The 20672-nt window shown below is 37.3% G+C and overlaps 1 pseudogene; it reads right to left on the bottom strand.

Moving 5' to 3' along the window:
• Window positions 1–6299: 6299 nt before the first annotated feature.
• The window catches only part of LOC121164792, a 109744-nt pseudogene continuing 95371 nt past the window's right edge, over window positions 6300–20672 (bottom strand).

Raw genomic sequence — 20672 nt, 5'->3', positions numbered from 1 at the left:
GGGGATTAGAACCTGCACCCATATGGGATCCCGGGCGTGCAAGGTGAGGACCTTTAACCACTTGCGCCACCATGCCGGGCCCGTTTTGTCTCTTGAAAGGATCATATTGTTGGTATATAGTATAACATGTTATTGATATTATGTAAATTTGTTTAGGACTGTATATATCTTCTTCATGATTATGATATTTTCAGTGCACAATTTAGTCTTTCATTCTGTTTATTTCTTTATTTACTCTATGATACAGTGCATAGACTCTGAGAATTCCCTTTCCCACTTCCCAAAATATTCCCCACTCCCAACGATGCATCCTATATTATTACAATAGTATAGTCCTTCATAAACAGTCACAAACCCAGTATTCTGCTGTTTAAGTACATCCTGACATTGTAGGTATAACAATGAGAGTCCAGCATGCTATTGTCAAGGTACATTTAACTGTTTCATTGAGAGTCCTTCTTTGATTTGGAACTTCAGGTTGTATACTGCATTGTATCTTCATACTTGTATGTGATAGTCTCTATTACACAGTTACTATACATCCCCTTAAATGAAAAGCCACAAAATAATATCAACAACCTGAAGAAAAATAAAAATGTACAACAACACGAAATTAAATAACATGGTACTGAAAGACCAGTGTGACACGGAAGAAATGAAAAAGGAAATAAAACACTTCTTGAAGAAAATGATGGTTTTGCATTACCTATGTAAAGAAACCAATTAGGAAAAAAAACACTTTTTTTTAAAGAAATGAAAATAAAAACAAAATATCAAAACCCGTAAGACCTAACAAAAACAATATCCAGAGGTACATTTGTAATATCAGGTGCTTACAAAAAATGAAAATATCTCAAATAAATGATTTAATAATGCATCTCAAGGACTTATTGTAAAAGTAAAATGTGAGAAGGCCCTAATTTTACTTGGGTTTTCTCTCTTGCTTTTCATTGCTAGTCTGGCTAAAAGTTTATTTTGCTCTTCTTAAAAGATTGCCCTTTCCCGATGCAATTTTTAGTTTTTTTTTTTTAATTTTTCAATTCCATTTATTTTTGCTGTGATTTTTAAAATCATTTCTTGCTTCCTGCTCATTTGTTTGCCTTTCACCCTTATTGGTCCCATTCTCCTTACTGCCTGCACGCCTCACCCACTCTCCGTGTGTCCTTTCTTGCTCTCCTTCTCCTTTCCTTTTTTATTTCTGACATTTAAAAAAAATGCAATTGCATTCTTTCAGTTCACTTGTAGTCACAGTCTTAACACTCCACTAGGTAAGGAATGGAACAACTGGAAAATATAGTAATAATTCATAGTAACAACAACAACAAAACCCTGTTGTTTAAGATTTAAAAAAGGCTGTAAAGAATCCTCAGTTCTCAAAATGTCAATGTCACATGATTAGTGGTTTTTTTTTTCTTGGTATTCCGCATCCCATAATCTTTTAGAAAATCATTCTGTTTTATTTATTCATATCAGTGAAAGTAGGGAAATCTATGTTACACTAATATTTCAGAGGGTGAAAGTCAAAGTTTATTTTCATTTCTCATCCTATCCAATTAACTTTCAAATTCATTTGCCTTCCAATTGCTCTGTCCATAATAAAGACTGCCTTGTTTTAAGAGACTGTTGTGTTGAGCAAAGCTGCTGCTTTTAATGTCATAATTCTACATGGGCAATGGTCGGAGTTCTCATTGCTCCACTTCCATCCATTTCCCCACTAATGACTTGATAAAGCAGAAGAAGATGGCCCAAGTGGGAGACCTGGAAGAAGATTCTGGTCCTGGTTCTTCCTGGCTGAAATTTGGCTATTGTGAAAATTTGGGGAGTGAACCAGCAGATCAAAGATCTCTACCCTATATTATTACAATAGTATACAATAGTGCTTCTACCTAATAAAATAAATCTTTAAAAAATTAAAGAAAAACTGCATTCTAACTCTTCTAATCCTCATTTTTATGAAGACAGTTCATCTTGTTGATTTGCTTGATCTAATACTTTTTGTCTCTTTTTTCTTATATTGCTTGCTCATAAATTTGCTGAGTTTTTCTCACTCCATTCTAATTTCAATATTCATTTTTATCTCTCCCTTCTATTAATCTTCACTTTTTCCTTTCCTTGTTGTTATATAATCAGATGCATGTATTTTTTACTATTAGAAAATAAAATACCAATTTTTACTTCAACAAAATTATAATTACTGGGTTAGATTGCTACTTTTGACATAACAGAAGTATTACAAGTGGTGGTTTAAACAATTGCATTTTAAAAGATTTATTTATGTTTATTGGAAAGAAAGTTCAGAAATATGGAGAGACACAGAGACAAGAGAAAAGGTCTTCTATCTGCTGATTTACTCCCCTAATGGCCACAGTTGCCAGAACTGAGCCCATCTAAAGCCAGGAGCAAGGAGCTTCTAGGCTTCCCACAGGGGTGCAGGGTCCCTAGGCTTTGGGCAATCCTCTGCTGCTTTCCCAGGCCACAGACAGGGAGATGGAAGGAAAGTGGAGCAGCTGGAAGAAACGCAGGCATCCATATAGGTTCCTATTGCTTGCCAGGTGAGGACATAGACATTGAGCCATTGTACCAGGCTACAAACAATTTAAATTTGAGACTGGTGTGGTGACATAGTTGGTAAACCTGTTGCCTATGATGGAAAAATTCCATATGAGTTCCCACTCATGTCCCCACAACTCCACTTCTGATTCATCTCACTGCTAATTGCTCAGAAAAAGCATTGGAAAATGGCCCAAGTGTTTGGGTGCCTGACTTAGTCTTGATCCATTGCCATCATCCATAGAGTGAACCAGAGGATGGGAGATGCCTTTCAATTCCTCTTTCTGTAATTCTTTAAAGGTAAATAAATACATATTTTTTTAAAAGTAGAAATTTGTGATGTCACAATTCTGGAGGCTGAAAGTCCTGAACCAGCGTGTCCACAGGGTTGACTCGTGGTTGTGAGAGGAGTTGGTTCCATCTCACCTAACTTCTGGTGGGAAGTCCTTCGTCTTTTTGGCTTGTAGACATATCTCCACTGAACTCCAACTTTTTCTTTAAAAGATGTTCAATCTGTGTGTGTTTCTGAATTTAAAAAGATACTAGTTATTTTGGATTAGGCTGTCCTAAGTCAATATGGCACCATCTTAAGTAGAGATATAATGATTACCTTTGGAATTAGGACTTCAACATAGAAATTCGGTGAAGTGCAGTGTAGCTCATAGCAAGTTTCCCCCCCCCCCTTTTTTTTTTTTGCCTAGCAGTGAAAGTAGCTCATCTGATTGAAAACACTAAGGAACAGAATTAAGCAATCTTCAGCAAAATGTTAATAGTCACAGGGTAAACACTCAGTTGCCTGTCCTGTGTTGTTGAGTGTCGAGAGCTCCCGTAGCCTCTGGAGAATGAACAATTGTCTTGGTGAAGGTGGCTAGTGTCTAGAAAGAAAATCCATTTACTGATTTGAACAAGTAGTTCCTTTTACATATGTTAACATTATTTGCTACTTACTGCCCTAATCATGTTACAAGTCAACAAATAAATTGGCCCATGCTGCGCCGATCCGAAGCCAGGAATCCAGGTCTTCTTTTGGGTCTCCCACATGAGTGCAGGGTCCCAAGGCTTTGGGTCATCCTCGACTGCTTTCCCAGGCCACAAGTAGGGAGCTAGATGGGAAGTCGGGTCGCCAGGATTAGAACCTGGGCCCATATGGGATCCCGGCATGTTCAATGTAAGGACTTTAACTGATAGGCCACTGCCCTGGGCCCAATTCTTTACTCCCTTTTTAAAATTATGTTTTTTATTGGAAGTTAGATTTTATGAAAAGAAAAAGAGGCAGGGAAATGGATTTTAAATCCATGGTTTCACTCCTCAAGTGACTGCAATGACAGGAGCTTAATCAATCTGAAACCATGAGCCAGCAGTCAGGAGCCTATTCCAAGTCTCCCACAGCAGTGCAGTATCCTAAGGCTTTGGGCCATCCTCTATCATTTGCCCTTGCCTTAAGCAGGGAACTTGCATTTTTAAACATATTTGTTACTCAATACCATGGCAATTAATTCCATAATGTTGTAAATTGTTGTTGATATCATATTGGGGCTTTAAATTGATCGGGATGATATTCTGCCAGCTCTACCTTCAGACCAGAGATGGTCTCCCTAAGAAGCCATTAAACTTATCTGGACAATAAGATGCAGGACTCTATGCTTGGTATGTGTTTGCAAAGAAAGAATCTTGACTGAATTTGAACTGTAATACTGCAACAAGGTGGAAGACTCCACCACGGGGGGGAAGACACGGGGAGGGGTTGGGGGAATCCCAGAGCCTATGAAACTGTGTCACATAATACAATGTAATTAATTAAAAAAGAAAAAAAGTCCAGCATCCTATAGCCAAGATATATTTAACAGTTTCATTGGGAGTTCTACTTTTATTAGGGAGTAGAAATGTATACTGTAATAGATCTCTACTTCCTAGTTTGATAGTCTCCATTATACAGTTCAGCTATGAGAACATATGTATAGCCATGTTTCCATAAATATCTATCTTACATTTTGCATGAATATTACCTTATATCAAAGAGAACATATGACATTTGTGCTTTTGGGATTGGCTTATTTCTCTGAGACAAGTAATCTCTAGTTGGCACCATTTTTTTTTTTTTGCAAATGGTTGCATTTCATTATTTTTGATGTCTGAGTCATATTCCATGGAATAAATGTACCACAATATCTCCAGTGAGATTAGTCTACATTGAGAAATCTAAGAACATCTACTGCTATGAATGTGGGGGGAAAAAGATACCCTACTTCACTGTTGTGGGAGTGTAGGCTACTAAACTCATATGGGAGTAAATATGGAGTGTGCCAAGAGAATTGACAATTGACCTGCCACATGACCCAGCTACCCCAATTCTGGGAATACATCCAATGGAAATGAAATCTGCATACAAGAAAGTGACCTGCAATCTCTATTTACAACAGAATTTAGGCATGAGTAACCTACTTAATTATGCACATAACTGTTCTTTTATCCTTTATTATTGCAAATCTGATTAGCTGATTCTTCTCCTTGGGTCCAGTTTTGAAGCTCTGTGTTCTACAAGTCTGAAGATTGACTTTACTAATCTCTTTCGTGTCCAGTTCTCCATTTGCCATCACTTGCACAGCTCCCCTAATGAATCTTCAGACTCAGGATATCTTAATTTTAGGGAAATTTACTTCAAATACCATTTGAGGCTAATGCATTTTATTTGCATTTTGCTGCATCTGATTTCCTATTGTTTTAATGTTTGAGTTCACACATTTACCTCTTAGTTTTTTTTTTTTTCCCATACACTTTTCAATCCTTAATGTTTTTGCTCTAAATATTAGAAAATTTCTTATGTATGAGGACTCATATGTAATCTTCAAGTAATCTAAGTTTGATTTACTGCTTTTTTTCTTCTGAATGCTTCTGATTAATACTCAAATTGCTTTATCCATATTCCTTGCTTCTACAACTTGAGCTGTTGCATTTGTCTTAGTGCATACACTAAACATATTTTTTACTGGCCATCTCAAAAGTAGATCCAAGTTACTTTTACTGCCTTATATTTCTGCCTCTCTTATCAGACATTCCCTCTTTTTGTTTTAATGCAATGCTTTCCAGTCTATCAACTTGCCTTTTAATAACCTTAGGACCAGGGAACAGGTGACTGGGGAAAGCACCTTTGATCCAACCTCGCTGAAATCATGTAAGTTAGGCAGTCAGATAGTTCCCTACTGTGAGTACCCATTCCTTTCAGTAAAACTGCAACAAATACTCAGTGTGGATGTGCTTCTGCCTTATGATCAATTTTAGTATTTCCCTACCACACACTTGGGTGCTGTTTCTCTTGATATCTGATTGAAAACTCCTCCTTTAAATATAAGTATCTCCTATGCTTTTGATACAACCCCTTGCTAATGTGATTCTGGGATATAGCAGGTGATAGCTTAAGGAGTTCAGTTTGCCAAACTCATAAGTAACCCACATGGCATTTTAGACTTCTGTCTTTGGCCTGATTTATGGCTGTTGATGTGCATTTGGGGAGTGAAGCAGCAGTAATAGGTTTTTCGTTCTCATTCTCTCTCTCCTTTAAATAAATCAATAAACACAAAACTCCCCCAAATCCACGTGTTATAGGTTAGCACAAGTGCTATCAATCTCCTATTTGTAATACTGGTGACATTAGTCTGCTAAACACCTGTTAAAGTATCAGTTTCTCTTCTTGTCTCAAAAGATAACGGATGACATATCGATTGAGTTATCAAGTTACTTTCATGTTCTGACTACGTGGCCACTGTAAACTTGTTTGCAGACATCCACAGTTGTACAGGTTTCAAACTGTCTCCACCACTGTTACTATCAGAATTTTCTTCTGGTTTTTTAGCACTGTTTCCTGGGACGCTGCTCAAAGAGTTGCATCCGGAGCTCTCTTGTTCTACTCCAGGGGCCTTGATATTTTCAGCCCTTGGGTTTAGTGCTAGGGTTGTGAGTGAAGAGTTGGGAAATCACTTCAGGTATCATATTATGACCAAGGAACTTTGTTAAAGCTCAAATCCTAGTTGTCCTACTCACTAGGTGTCCAACTGTAGTCATGCCACTTAAACTCTTCATGCTTTAATTTTTTCACTGATAAAAAAGATGTGATGATGATAGTAACTGTTCTTAATACATGTGTTGTATGAATCAAAAACAGCAGTGGGTTATTCACAATATGTGGAAAGCATTTGGTGGTTATTAACTACTGCTGATAATGTTCTATAATGTAGTCAGATTCCCAATTAAACATGAGAAAATAATGAAAGGAACTTTTTGGCTTCCTGAAAATGTTAAATCCAGCTGTAAATGCCTACTGAAAAGATCAGGGTGGTAGAAAAGATGAAAATCACACGTTTCTATAATTATAACTGAAATTGAAAGCACATGGCTGTGCATGACCTGAGATATAAACCTAAATGCCAAATTGCTTATTTATTTCTGTGCTCATAAATTCATTTATTTTGAAAGCAAACATTCCATTTTAAAACAAGCAATGGACCTGAATAAATAGTGCACAGAAAAATAAGAGAAGAATGTGAAGAATTAATTAATGTTGAACCTCAATTATAGTTTGGAGATCGTTGGAACCCAGGCATCGTTCAGGATCTTCAGTGACTAAATACATAATGTATGTGTAGGACATCTAAACAAACAAGTATGAAGAAAAGAATAAACAAATTATCTCACAAATAATTCTCATTAGTATTTTAGCCTATTGTCATTTTTCCCTATTTAGTTACTTCATATTTTATATGGCAATGCATGTACTCAGTCCTCTGTTATAATTTTTCGAACCTAATTTTGCACTATGAGTTTGCTTCATACCATGAAATTTGAAAATAAATTTCAATGTGTTTAATAAAATATTTTGTGTTATTTTTATTGATGCATACTTTCTCTTTTCAAATTTCACCAGTTAAAATAGTACTTAATTTAAAATAACTAATAATTACCACGTTGGCATTGTTTAACTTTATTTTTTTTAAATTTTGCTTTCAAGCAGGATAAACCAACTTGAGTTGGCCTAAGGAAAAATTAGAATAGAACTATTAAAAGAATGTACTAGAAATTGTACTAACATGCACAAAATTTAAGTTAACATAATGGTTATTATTTTTTATCCTGTGAAGTTAAAATTGCTAGTTATTTAAAATGAGACTTATTTTATATTTGTTTACAAAGCGGAGAGAGAGAGAAAATGAGAGAATCTTCCAACTGATAGTTCACTCCCTAAATACACACAATGGGCAGGTAGGGCCAAAGCCAGGATCCTGGAACTCCTTCCACATCGTCCAGGTGGGCTGCAAGGACCCAAAGCTTGTGACTTCATCTACTTTCTGTGTAGGAATGTTCAATGCAAACTGTATGAGAAGTGTGGGACAAATCAGGCACTAAGGGACAGGCTAGAGTGAACCTACAAGGCAGATTAACCTGATGCGCCACAATACTCATTCAAAATGGCTACTCTTACAACAACTATAGTATTCAAAGCTTACAAGGGCGTGACGGGCAAGATGACTGCAGTCCATCTTGGGGGCAAAGCGGCTGCTCATAAATAGGTTTCCTAAAACTTGCTAACGTTTTCATGAGCCTCCAAAAATAATATGCTTGACCAAGTAGTTTTATGCAAAGAATCTCGTGTAGAAGCAAGCAGATAGACCCAAATGTCTCCATATTAAAAAAAAAAAAAAAAAAAAGCAGTGATTTTTTTTTTTTTGGCAGGCTCATCTGTATACTCTTCACTTTTCTGGTTCCCCTCGAATAGAACTGACCACCTTGCACAGGCAGTTGATAAAAGCTGAATCACGGGCCGGCATGGTGGCGCAAGTGGTTAAGGTCCTCGCCTTGCACGCCCAGGATCCCATATGGGTGCAGGTTCTATCCCGGCAGCCCCGCTTCCCTTCCAGCTCCCTGCCTGTGGCCCGGGAAAGCAGTCAAGGACGGCTCAAAGCTTTGGGACCCTGCACCTGCATGAGAGACCCGGAAGAGGCTCCTGGCTTCGGATTGGCATAGTATCGGCTGTTTCGCTCACTTGGGGAGTGAATCATCGGACGGAAGATCTTCCTCTCTGTCTCTCCTCTCTGTATATCCGCCTTTCCAATAAAAACATAATACAAATAAATCTTTAAAAAAATTTAAAAAAAATTGAATCACAAAATTCCAAAGATTTTGTAGCACTGATATGGTTAAAAGGTGACTGGCATTATTTGTATCCCTAGAACTGATCTATCAGAATTTCAAAAGATTACTGTGATAACATGCACCTCAAACCTCAAAAGAGATTCAACCTTATTTTGTTAGTTGTTCATATTTTTTGTTTTATTTCCTGGCACATTGTTGATTCATGTCCATTCCTCATTAAGTATGATAGTTCTACTTTCAAAGTAAACTTGTAACAACAGAAACAAACAGGTAACTTGAAACTTCAGTCTATCTCCAAGTCATCTGTGATATGCACACAAAAGCTTTGTGATTAATATCATAGACAGTTATTGTTATGATCCTTCCTTTCCTTAATTTTCTTAGTAGATGTCTACCATCTATTGAGTAAAAAAAAGATAAAAGAAAAGAAAAAAAAGTGCAGGAAGCCAAAAAGAGTGTTCTCATCATTAATTTCTCATATTTCATTAGGAAACTCTGATTATACTAAAGAATAATAATAACACAGTTTCTGATGATACTGCCAAATATTACTTGACAATAACATGCTAGGTTTTCAATGTGTATACTTATAACATCATGACACACTTAAAAAGCAGAGTGTTTAACCTGTGACTGATTTTGAGGGGCTGTACCATTTTAATAATATAGGAGACAACAGTGGGGATTGGAATGGAGGAGGAAGTTAGAGGGGGGGATTTCCTGTGCATATGAAAGCCTATTTTTGGAAATAATAATGCAAAAAGAAAGAAATCATTGGGGAGCAGTTATTTAGCAAGTGATTCAGATGCTGTTTGGGATACCTGCAACCTGCATCAGTTTCTTGTGTTGAATGATGGCTCATCTCGACTTTTGGATGGGGGAGCTCTCTGTGTGTCTTTCCGATATGAGTGAAAATCTGAAAGATTTATTTTTGTATCTATCCATAGTAATCTATGGAAACATTTTCATTAATTTAGTTGTTTCTTTACGAGAACTTTGAAGGACTCTTTATATTTTACTCAGCAGCTAGCAAGGTGGTATGTCACAGTTTCACAGATGTTAAATTAGGAATGGACTCCTGGGTTACAAAGGACTTTGTTACTGTTGGCCAGAATCCAGCATGAGACTATTTGTACAAATCTGTTTGGCATCAAGTCCTCTGCAAAGCACGCTCCAGTGTCTGCAGAGGCAGAAAAATCTTGAGATCAGGGAATCTATATTTTTATGGTGGATAGTTCTGTTCTTTGCTCTGAAGTGGATTGTGTCCTGTAGGGCCAAAAGCATGCCTGTACTTTACTCTAGAGGAAGTCACCACCAATGCTGCTCCTGACATACATTTGCTGGAAGATAATTTGGAAAAATTAGGTATCAAAGCACCTCTAAAATGCATGAAAATGTGAGATGGTTGTGCAGGTCAGTCTGTTCTAGTTTTATATTAATTAACATAAAGTGTGTACAAATAATACTTCTAATATTTATTGACATCTTATTCTGTAAAATAATCTTAGACACTGTTGCATAGGAATATGAAATGATGTGAAAACTATGGCTCAGTTCTGATAGAACAAAGGCACACACACACATACTGTAAAATACAGTGTTATACATGTTGCATCTCAGGTAATGTCACATAGAATGTAAAGTTTCATGTTAGGACTTGGTGTTGTTACAGCTGGATTGCTTGCATCCCATATGAGGTTGCCTGGATTTTTTTTTTAACATATTTTGATTATCACTTAATCAAAATACGTATAGGACATTACTTTTTCCTTTAACAAATACAACAATAATAGCACTCAATGCTACTGGTAGAAAATTCAGAGCTTATTTGTAAAATTCTAAGAAAAGAAATTTCAATTATTACTGAATACGACAATCTTATTGTTAAAGATATAAAAGATGCCAGGAAAGAGACAACTATTTTAAAACAGGCCCACCATCTCTGGAACAAAGATTCGCTGTGCTTCCTAGGTATCCTTTCAGAAAAGTTCTATCTGTATATTAATGGAATGACTTAGAGTACCACAAAGTAGATGCAAAACAAGAATTTGAGCAGGTCCTCAAATATATCTGCTGTTACTCCAGTCACTAAAACGAAGTCCATAAAAACACCTGAGGAAGAAAACCACGCATTCCAACAACCAAGCTGTCGGATACCCACAGCAGTCCGCTGCCATTTTTCTTAAGACCTGAGAGTCACTTGATTAGCTAGATAAAAGAAATACAGTTGAATGAAATTTGAAGAAACTGGAACCAAAAGATACAAACTAAAATTTGTTTACTTTTGGAGAAGTCATATGGTTACCACCACTGAGCAAACTGCAGGGCTTTCTTCTTCTGGTCCTCAAAGTTTTCTCGGATCCTTTTCCTCCAAAGTCTTGGGTCTAAATCCAGCATTCCTCCAATGATTTCCTTTCCAAAGTAAGGAGGGAATTTGTGTTGACCTTCAACAACATAGGCAAACCCTCCCTCAAGGCCAAAGTTCACAGAGAAGTATGGCAAGCCTCTAGGTACAGAGTTTCTAATATCTTTTGAAGAGAGACCAATCAACTTCTTATTCATGGACCATTCCTCATCAGATTCCATTATGGCTTTCTTAAAATAGATGGGAACCATATCACCCACTTCCTTAGGCAGAGGAATACATTCATACACCATGTGATACTGCTTCTTCAGGCTCATATCAGTTTCTAAGAAGATGCAGTCCAATCCTTTATCTTCAAACATTTTTACCAAGGATTTCCTGAACATCTGAATTTTCCTCCCAGATGTCTTCGCCCAATAAGGTGGCTGCTCTATGGTGCTGCAAGGGAACTATCAGGCAGTGCCCCTCAGTAAGAGACTGAAAATTGGGTAGACATAAATAAACCTTAACACCTATTGCAACAATGAGGTGCTTAGGAAACTGAGAGCTGTCAAAACAGTAGAGGCATTTTTTCCATTCGTGCAGCAAGACTCTGATGCTCTGCAATAGCTCTTCCGCTCTGATGCTCTTCCTCGTCACCAAGTCATTTTCTCTCAGCTGCTCTGGATACAAACATGTCATCCAAAGTATAATAGTCTCCATCTGCTTTTCCCATAAACTTAGGTGCCATTCTCCTAAAAAGTTTGTTCTGATTTTCTGCTGTTCCCATCTTTTCATTTTTGACTAAATCATTTAGGCTCAGATTATCATCATCATGAAAGTTTCTGACTCTTTCTTTTTTCCTCATGGGTTGAAACCATCTGTCTCTTCCTTCTTCCTCCTCGTGCTTCCAGGGAATTTTCTGACGTGTTCACAGGCCGTACTCTTCCAGACTGATCCGTTCTGACAAGGACCACTTCCTGCCGGTCTTCATTGTCCACTGCAGATTTTTTGGAATATATCTGTGTTACAGTGTCTTTGAATTTATTTGCCTTCTCAAGCTGGGCTTTAAGTTGTTCAGCTAATTCCATATTCCCCATCATCTCTGCCTTGATGATCTTGGCTCCCGGCTTGTTCCTCTCATCAATACTTAGAACGGGGATGGACTCACCCTCTGGACCACCAGCCAATGCAGACTTCGTTTCCTGTAGAAATTCTTTTTTTCCGGGAGTTATCTTGCAAGCTTTCAGGCTGTGATTTCTCATTCACATCCTCTGAAATGTGTTGACAGTCGCTGCTGCTGCTTTCTGATGGCTTCTGGTGCGAAAGTTTCTTGCAGTCTTTACTCCTGTCAGACCCACTCCGTGATGCTAACTTTTCCTCACTGTTTGCTATGGGTTTTCGAAAACCACAATGCAAAGAACCCTCTGCTGCCCCTGATGTCGATAAATGAGATGGTTCAAAGTTTTTGCTTTTACTGTGAAATGATAGTTCTTCATCATCACAGGGCTTTAAGAATTTAGGTCTCAAATTTCCAGGAGAAGAAAACTTTTGATTTTTCCTTCGGGTACGTTCTCTTCTGCAAGTTTCCAAAGACCCAGATCTCATCTTTTTCATCATCCAAAAGTTTCTGCTTACTGCTACTGTTTTCAATATCTGCTGTATTGTAACTATCCCTTGAACTTTTGTTACATTTTATGAAGTCTGATTTTCTACTTTCTTGACTATTCTGTGCTTTATCTGAAAAAGCTGGTTTCCTCCACCATTCTCTTCTATAGTCTTCTTTTTTGGATGCAATTTTTTAATGCTTCTTCTAATTTCAACTGAAATATTTCCATTGACCCATATCTTTTAACTACAGTGTCCTCCAGATTTTTATTTTGTTTCTCAGCTTGTTCTTTCATTCTCTGATAAGACTTCTTTAGCCAGCTTAATCCACCATCGTCTATTCCTGAACTTTGGTAACAAATGACACACTACAGTCTTCCGGGGGAAGACCTGTTCCACCATCCTTTTAGTACGGATTCAGTTCTCTTTTCCAAGAGTTTGGATTGTTCAAGTGCCTGGCCTTTCTCCTGTTCTGCTCTCCTTGGTGACTCCCTTTCAGCTCTTAGTGAAGATGACGACACAGTTTTAATGGACGTAAAATCTACAGTCATCCATTCATCCCTCTGAATAGCTTGGCTGTTGTCTTCCTTTTCTAACTTGTCATCTTTTATTTTCCAGGCCTTTTCCTTGGAAGAAGTCTGGGATGGCACAGCTTCAACCCGCTCTTCCTCAGAGCTAGATGAACTAATGGTTGATTCATTGTGTTTCTCATATTTCTGTTTCTTGCTCTTTTTTTTCTTCTCTTTCTTGGCTGTTTTTGAATGTTTCTCTTTTTTCTTCTTTTTTTTCCACAGAATGCTCCTGTGAGAGTTGTTCAATTCGCTCATTCATCTCAGGTTGCAGCCACGTTTCCTCACCCCGAAATCGCTTCAGTTCTTTCTGCCTTTCTTCTTTTTCAAAGTTGGCTTTAGCCTGCCTCGGCCCTGGCGAGCCGGGTCTGTTCTTTCCTCTCTTCGATACTCCTCTCACGTTCAAATTTACCACTGGCCGTTTGCCTGGATTTTAGTCTAACCTTTGTTCCTCTTCAAGATGCATGCTAATGTGCCTGAGTGGCATTAGATGATGCTTCAAACACTTACATTCTTTGCACCAATGTAAGAGATCCAAATGGCGTTCTTGGTTCTTAGGTTCAGTCTAGTGGATGTTCGAGAAATAAATGGATGGAACAGTCTCTTTCTGTCTGTTTTTCTCACTATCACTTTGGTTTTTAAGTGATAAACTAAAAATTGGATCTGGATGTCAATGGTGCTAAAATCTTAATAGCATAGTGTTCTGAAGTTGGAAATGAATCACTTGAATTCAAATCCCAGCTGTGCCAATCAGTCTTGTATGCAGTGTTTGCCCTCCTAGTTTCTAAACATCCTCACCGTTGAAATTTATATTAGTACTTACCCCTTAACATAGTTTGGAGAATTATGTGACTTACTATGAGGAAGAACCTAGAACAGTTCTAACACATATTGTCTGCTCACTAAAGCTGAACTCTGTAAAATCTGTCATCTATTGCATTTTCATTGTGACTTTAGGAAAAGTTACCTAACTTTCTCTGGGTATCACATTTTCCTTATTTACAAAAGATAAATGATAACGGCTCATTCATTGATTTACTGTTTTTATAAGTTAATAAAAATTAAAAACTAGTAGCTGCTCTTATTAATATGCAAGAAATATTACACGTAATTCATGTATCTGGATTTCATTCTTTTCACCTATTAAATTGTATACTCACATTACAGCTGAAGAATAATGCAAGGGGAGAGGGCAATATTATCCAAGCAGTTAATATCTGGTTGTATTATCCATTTTCTTACTAATTCATTGAATGAAAACAGGGACTGGTATAAGATAAATATGTTTTAGTCCTTTGCCTTCAAAAGGCTCTCAGTTCTGGCTAAAGTTGCTTAGTCTTATATGTAGCCCAGGAAAAGCAAATACGATCAGGAAACAGTATTTCTTTCTTTTTTCTTTTTAAATTTGCTCAAGGAGGACAGCCTGGGAAGTATGTTCATTCACTTGTAGTTTACAATTGAAACGAAGCTGGGATCTGAAATTCCATCTGGGTGTCCCATGTGGCTGACAGGGACACAGATACCTGAGCCATCTCCTGCTGCCTCCCAGGGTGCACATGGACAGGAAGTGTGAATTGGCATGAGAACCAGGCCAAATGCCCTCTGCAGAAGGTGGTGTTTGACCTTAATCAGGAAAAATGAATTGGAGCTTTAAACAGTGTGAACATAGTTAGAGATTAAAACAGAACAAAACAAAACAAAAACATTCTACGTGTTTTGAGAACATCCAAAACTCAGTTTTAGTCACCTTGTAGTCAAAGGAACAAACTGATTTTAACCCGTAGAAGCCAAGCAGTACGAGCTCCAAAAGCCACTCTACATTTTAATTCCATAGGCCTTGTGGATCTATTAATGATATTACTGCTGTGGCTTTAGAGCAAACGGAGGCCAGAACAAGTCGAGAGAAAAAAAGTCATGTTCTCCATCTATAAAGTCTGAAGACACAACACATTCAGCTGTTTGGGAGTTATTTTAACAGGTGAGAAATGCTTTGAATTTAATAGGAAGTCTCTTAATCTTCCTCAGTTGTGAGAAATAAAACTATCTGAATGAAGCCCTAAAATGTAAATACAGTACTGGCTTATGGGCAAAAACAGGCATTTGAGATTAATCTCAGTGTATGGTCCAGTAGCTCAGCAATAAGTGCAGAGTGTAGCTAAGGGTTAGAAGGAACTGCCTTGATGTTTGTGGGGGATGTTTTGTCCCCTAGGCCCCAAGGACTTGCAGTCCTTCTGTTTAGCCACTTAATACAAAAAGTCTGTTCTGTGGGAACTCACTTATTAACACATGATATATTTGGTCAAATGTTTACGTGGCTTTACTATTTTTAGTAGAGTTCAGTATTGAATTGCTAACTGTATGTATTTTAGTATAATGCTGTTACATCAGTGTCCAAACTATCACAAAAATATACTCATTAACTGCTATTACATTCATCAAACATATAACCTCTCTGCAGGGCTCTAGCTCCCCAGGCAAGCCCATCATCAGCCCCCTCACTTCAAGCAAGTGCATAAGCACCAGCTGTCAACGGTGCTTTCAATCCAGCTGTCAAGCCAGGTGTGGTAGGCGCTGAGCTGTGCTCTGATGTTAATGATGGATTAATTAAGGCAGTGTGTGCATGCGTGCGACGGAATCTGGAGAGCAGTTTGTGCACTGCTTTTGCTTGGGCTTCTCCTGTAGTTCTCAGTGTATTCCTTGGGGGCTTCCTCTCAACTTGCCAAAAGGTCTGTATACTACAGTTCAAAAGCAAACAGTCAGCTTATCTGAATGAAAAACAAAGAGCTCCATGACTAATTCTGCAGGGCGTGTGATCTTGACAGAGGAAGCACAGCACTACGTGACAGATCATTAAAGGAGGTGGAGGTGTTCTTTTCGTCTTTACTTTTGCAGCATGATCTGTAGGTATATTGCACATACTTCATAAACCAGTGGCATGATCTGTCATTTATAACTCGTAAGAAAATAAGATTGTGCTATATGTAAGTTTTCTGAAATGTGTGTGTGGCTTTCTCTCTCTCTCTCTGTGTTGTCTGTGTTGGTAAATTATTGACAGAATGCCCCTTGACAACATTGTTGGCTTTTGGATTTATTTCACCTTCCCTAATAGATACTACCTTGTTAGCAATTGAACTCTCTCAAAGGCAATCTGTATTGTTTTCTACAGAATTTGAAACTAGCACCTCTGTCTCACTCACTGATAGTTACCCCCATTTTAGTACATTTTTAAGACTTGAGGGTCTGTTATTTAGGATATCAAATGCATTGATCAAGCATTTCTTCCTTCACATGCTGGCTAAAAAAATAACCTCTACTACGATAAGCTCAATTCAATATCTATTTATTACATGTTGGACTCTTAACTGTAATATTTATATTATCTCAAAGTTAACATAAATGATTATCTTTATTTTATATTTATTAAGACATTTTATAGAAGTTAAAGCCTAGAGCGATTTACTAATTTATATAGAGTTGAGTAGCTCCAATTGGAATGTGTTTGGGTAAGTTGGTTAGTAATTATTTTAGGGAGGAAAAAGGGGAGAAGCAGGTAGGTAGACGACCTGAGAAGTGAGCAGCAGAGTATGGAGAGTTTACAGACATAACTGCGGTGAGGAAGCAAGAGGAGCCTGGTGCTGCCGTAACACACAAATCTTGGGTAGAGAGATGGGATGGCAGAAGATTGGAAAGTGTCATCCTTGGGGAGTGTGAGCCTGAGGTTCTCACAAACAGTGGTGAAAAACATCACCTTCACAAAGTAACAGGAATTAGCCAGATGCAGTGAGATAAGAGGACTTGGTAAGAGAGCAACATTAACATTTCAGCCTTTGCAGTGTACCCTGTACAGGTACTGAGTAAAGCACCAACATGAACAATGTGTGTTCATGCACTGCCGTCTGCATCTAGGAAGATGCCAAAATGGGGAAACGGCAGATAACTGAATGCATGGGTATGCACCTGTTCAGAGTAATAACGGACAGTATTTACACGACTGGTGCAGAGAAAATCCTTCTTTGAAGGTCTTAGGAGGAGTTAAGCATGTCAATTCTCTCTTAAGCTTAAAGGTTCACACAATGAGTTGGAGGAATTATGTGATGAACCTGTAGCAGGTAGGTGTGAAATTTTCTGCATTAACAGCCGCCTGAAATGATATTTTAGGAAGATATCTTCTTTGGTATGTTTATCTTTAGAAGTTCGCAAGCCAGCTGCATTCCCAATGCAATTTTACATTTGAATATTTAGCTTACTTAATGACGAGGTATCCTGTTTTGTATGGGAACTCTCTGAAGATGTTTGGGAGAATTCTTGAGACTGCTTTTATTCATGGATGTTTGACATTTAGAAAACAACAATTAAACCATATTATATCTGGATATTCAGAACTATTTTATATACTGCATCACAAATTCTCACCAGAAAAATAAATTTTGAGTGGCTTGAATGTTCCCCACTGCCAAGTGGATTTAAAACAGAGTAAGAGGCCCCCAAGCAAAAGGGTAATGATAGCAATAATAATGATAAATGGCGATGCACTGAGTGAGGACCAGTGTGCACAGTTGGCTGCTTTTATTTAAGACGTCTTGGTAATGTTCAAGCTGCAGAAACAGTGAGTATGTTGTGTATTACTATCCAAACTATTTTTGCAGATATCTTCATCCTTGCTGAATGCAATTATATATTTTTATCATTACTTAATTAAACATAAAAGTACATTTTAGCCTGCCGAATATCTTAAGTTTGACAAATATGTCAACTATCATTAGTTGTTTGCTTATTGTTGTGCAAACCAGGATGACTGAGCTGCCCAAATGAACATATTCTAAGTTTCAAGATGAAGAAAAAAAATAAGCCTGAATCACCTTTAGTTTCAATTGATATATAACATTTTTCCTACGTTATTACTGTAGGGATTTTTCTGGATAAATGTCATTAGATAAACATACAATGAAACTAATTAGTTTTTGTATAGCTTAAAATAACTATAGTAGACAAATGAAGATAAATTTTAAAACAAAAATATATGTTTTTAAAAGATTAACAATTGGATAGCATTATTATGTATATGCAAATTTTCTTTTCTATGACTCCAATTCTGTAATGGTATTCAGCCTGACAATGTTTACACTTCTTAATGACTTCCTTTATGAGTGATAATTGATCTACTTCATTATCATATTAAATCCTTGATCATATGCCATTAGGTTTGATGTAATAAATGATCTGTGTGATTTTTAGTGTAATGAACTAATTAGACTAATTAAAATCAATATGTGTGCCAATATTATACTTTGAATTCAAATGCCCCTTCTTACTGTTGCTGGCTTAAGATCAGCAACTCAGTAAAAAGGATCTAATGCTGATTTATGAGCACTTGAGGAACATGAGGCAGAATAAATTGCTTGTGGTAGTAGAGACAGCATTAGTGAAGTATAAGATACTAAGTGCATTGTAAGGTCAGCAATAAGTATGTACTTACACATGTAGTTATATAGAACCTTAAACCTCCTCTTAATATATCAGAGCATCCTAGAAAAGAATATTTTGCTCAAATGTCAGCTTGATTATGCTACACTTATTCATAAATAAAAATGCAAAAATGCCAGTATCTCAATTAGAAAACCAATTTACAGCTAATGAAAATATGCATGGTAACGTGGATATACAATTTGCAGCAATCAATTTATTTTTTGAATGAATGAAGGAAATATTCTAAGGTGAAGTTTAAATAGAAACCCATGTGTAATTCTACAACTTTAAGTCATCCATTATTCTTTCAGAAACCTATAATATTATAACATAGAGAAGCAAGGATGTTTAAGAAACTGAGTCACCTTTATATATACTTTCTCTTTTTTTCTAATTTGATATTTATTTATTTAGAAGCAAGGCAGAGGCAGAGAGAGGGAGAGAGAGCGAGAAAAAGGAATTATCTTTATTTCTGCTTCACTGCCTGAATTCAACTGCCTGGCTTGAGCTAGGAAGTCATTCTGGGTAACACAGCTAGGTGTCAGAAACTTAACTGAGAAATCATCTATTCCCTTTCCGAGTTGTAAATTAGCAGGAAGCTGGATTTGGATTTGTACCCCAGACAGGAACCCAGGTATTCTGGACATGGGTTGCGGGTGTCCCAAGCAGCAGCTTAAAGTTAGTATGCCAAATTCTGGTCCCTGATAATTGTTATTAAAGATTCTCCAGAGAGGTTTGTTTTCCATGCAGTTTTAGTTAATCCAAAGTCAGGCAGATAATTTATGGCTGACGTGTGACTTGCCTGTGAAAAGAATCTTTAGTGGTGTGGCTATTAGGAAACTTTAAAGAAGACTCTCAGGGTATATTCTTTAGTCCAAGCAAAATGTCTTTTTTTCTTTTCCCTCTGAATTTCCTATGATGTGAACTCAATGTGCATTCCAACATTATACATACTGATTGATAATTTATGCAAAGCCTTATGCCACATCTTCTGCTACAGCATGAATTTCTTGGTACAAAGCTACTTCCAATTAGAAAGAAAGCTCAGAATGTACATAAATATTTCTGATTTGAAGAATATTTGGTAACTTGTGGAAACAGCTCCAAATTGTAATATATATGTAAAAGTCATCTGAGAACTTCTAGTGTCATGATTTGGGACAAGTTGTAATAGAGGTAACATGCAAATTTCATCTAGATTATTGAGAAAAAGTTTGTCTGGGTAGCAAGAGACCTGAACATTCTGGGACTAATGGAATACACACTGCCTATTCTCGGACAGGGTGAAGTATGAGGGTAATTCAAAAGTTCAAAGAAAATGCAATTAAAAAAATTTAGGTACATTTCTATAATCTATGCAGATTAGAAGGTCTTGGGCCCAGCGTGGTGGCCTAGCAGCTAAAGTTCTCGTCTTTAACATGCCTGGAATCCCATATGGGTGCAGGTTTTAATCCCGGCAGCCCCACTTCCCACCCAGCTCCCTGCTTGTGGCCTGGGGAAGCAGTAGAGGATGGCCCAATGCTTTGGGACCTTGCACCCGTGTGGGAGACCTGGAAGAGACTCTGGGTTCCTGGCTTTGGATCAGCTCAGCAGCGGCAGTCACTTGGGAGTGAAATCAGTGGATGGAAGATCTTCCTCTCTATCTCTCCTCCTCTCTGTATATCTGACTTTGCAATAAAAATAAATAAATGTTAAAGAAAGAAGGTCTTCAGTACGTACAAGAAAACTACATGTTATGGAAAAGATATCTAAATATTTTCAAACTGTATTTTTCCAAAATAAATATCTCTCAGTTGCATATATTTTATGAAATTTTTGAAGGACCCTTGTATTGTAGTCTAGACTAGCTTAGTGGCGGGGATAACAGCCAAAATTAGCACACAGCTATGAATTAGACACTGTTGTTTTGTATTGCTTTTCAATACCTTCAATATTTGTGACCCTCATAAGCAAATTGACATCTAACAAAATCTGAGTAATTTTTAAAATGA

This window comes from Ochotona curzoniae, unplaced genomic scaffold (genome assembly GCF_017591425.1).
Source record: "Ochotona curzoniae isolate NIBS_2020 unplaced genomic scaffold, NIBS_Ocur_1.0 contig_1071, whole genome shotgun sequence".
NCBI classification, from domain to species: Eukaryota; Metazoa; Chordata; class Mammalia; order Lagomorpha; family Ochotonidae; genus Ochotona; species Ochotona curzoniae.
The sequence above is the reverse complement of the archived record's forward strand: the minus strand, read 5'-3'. Positions and strand labels throughout refer to the sequence as shown.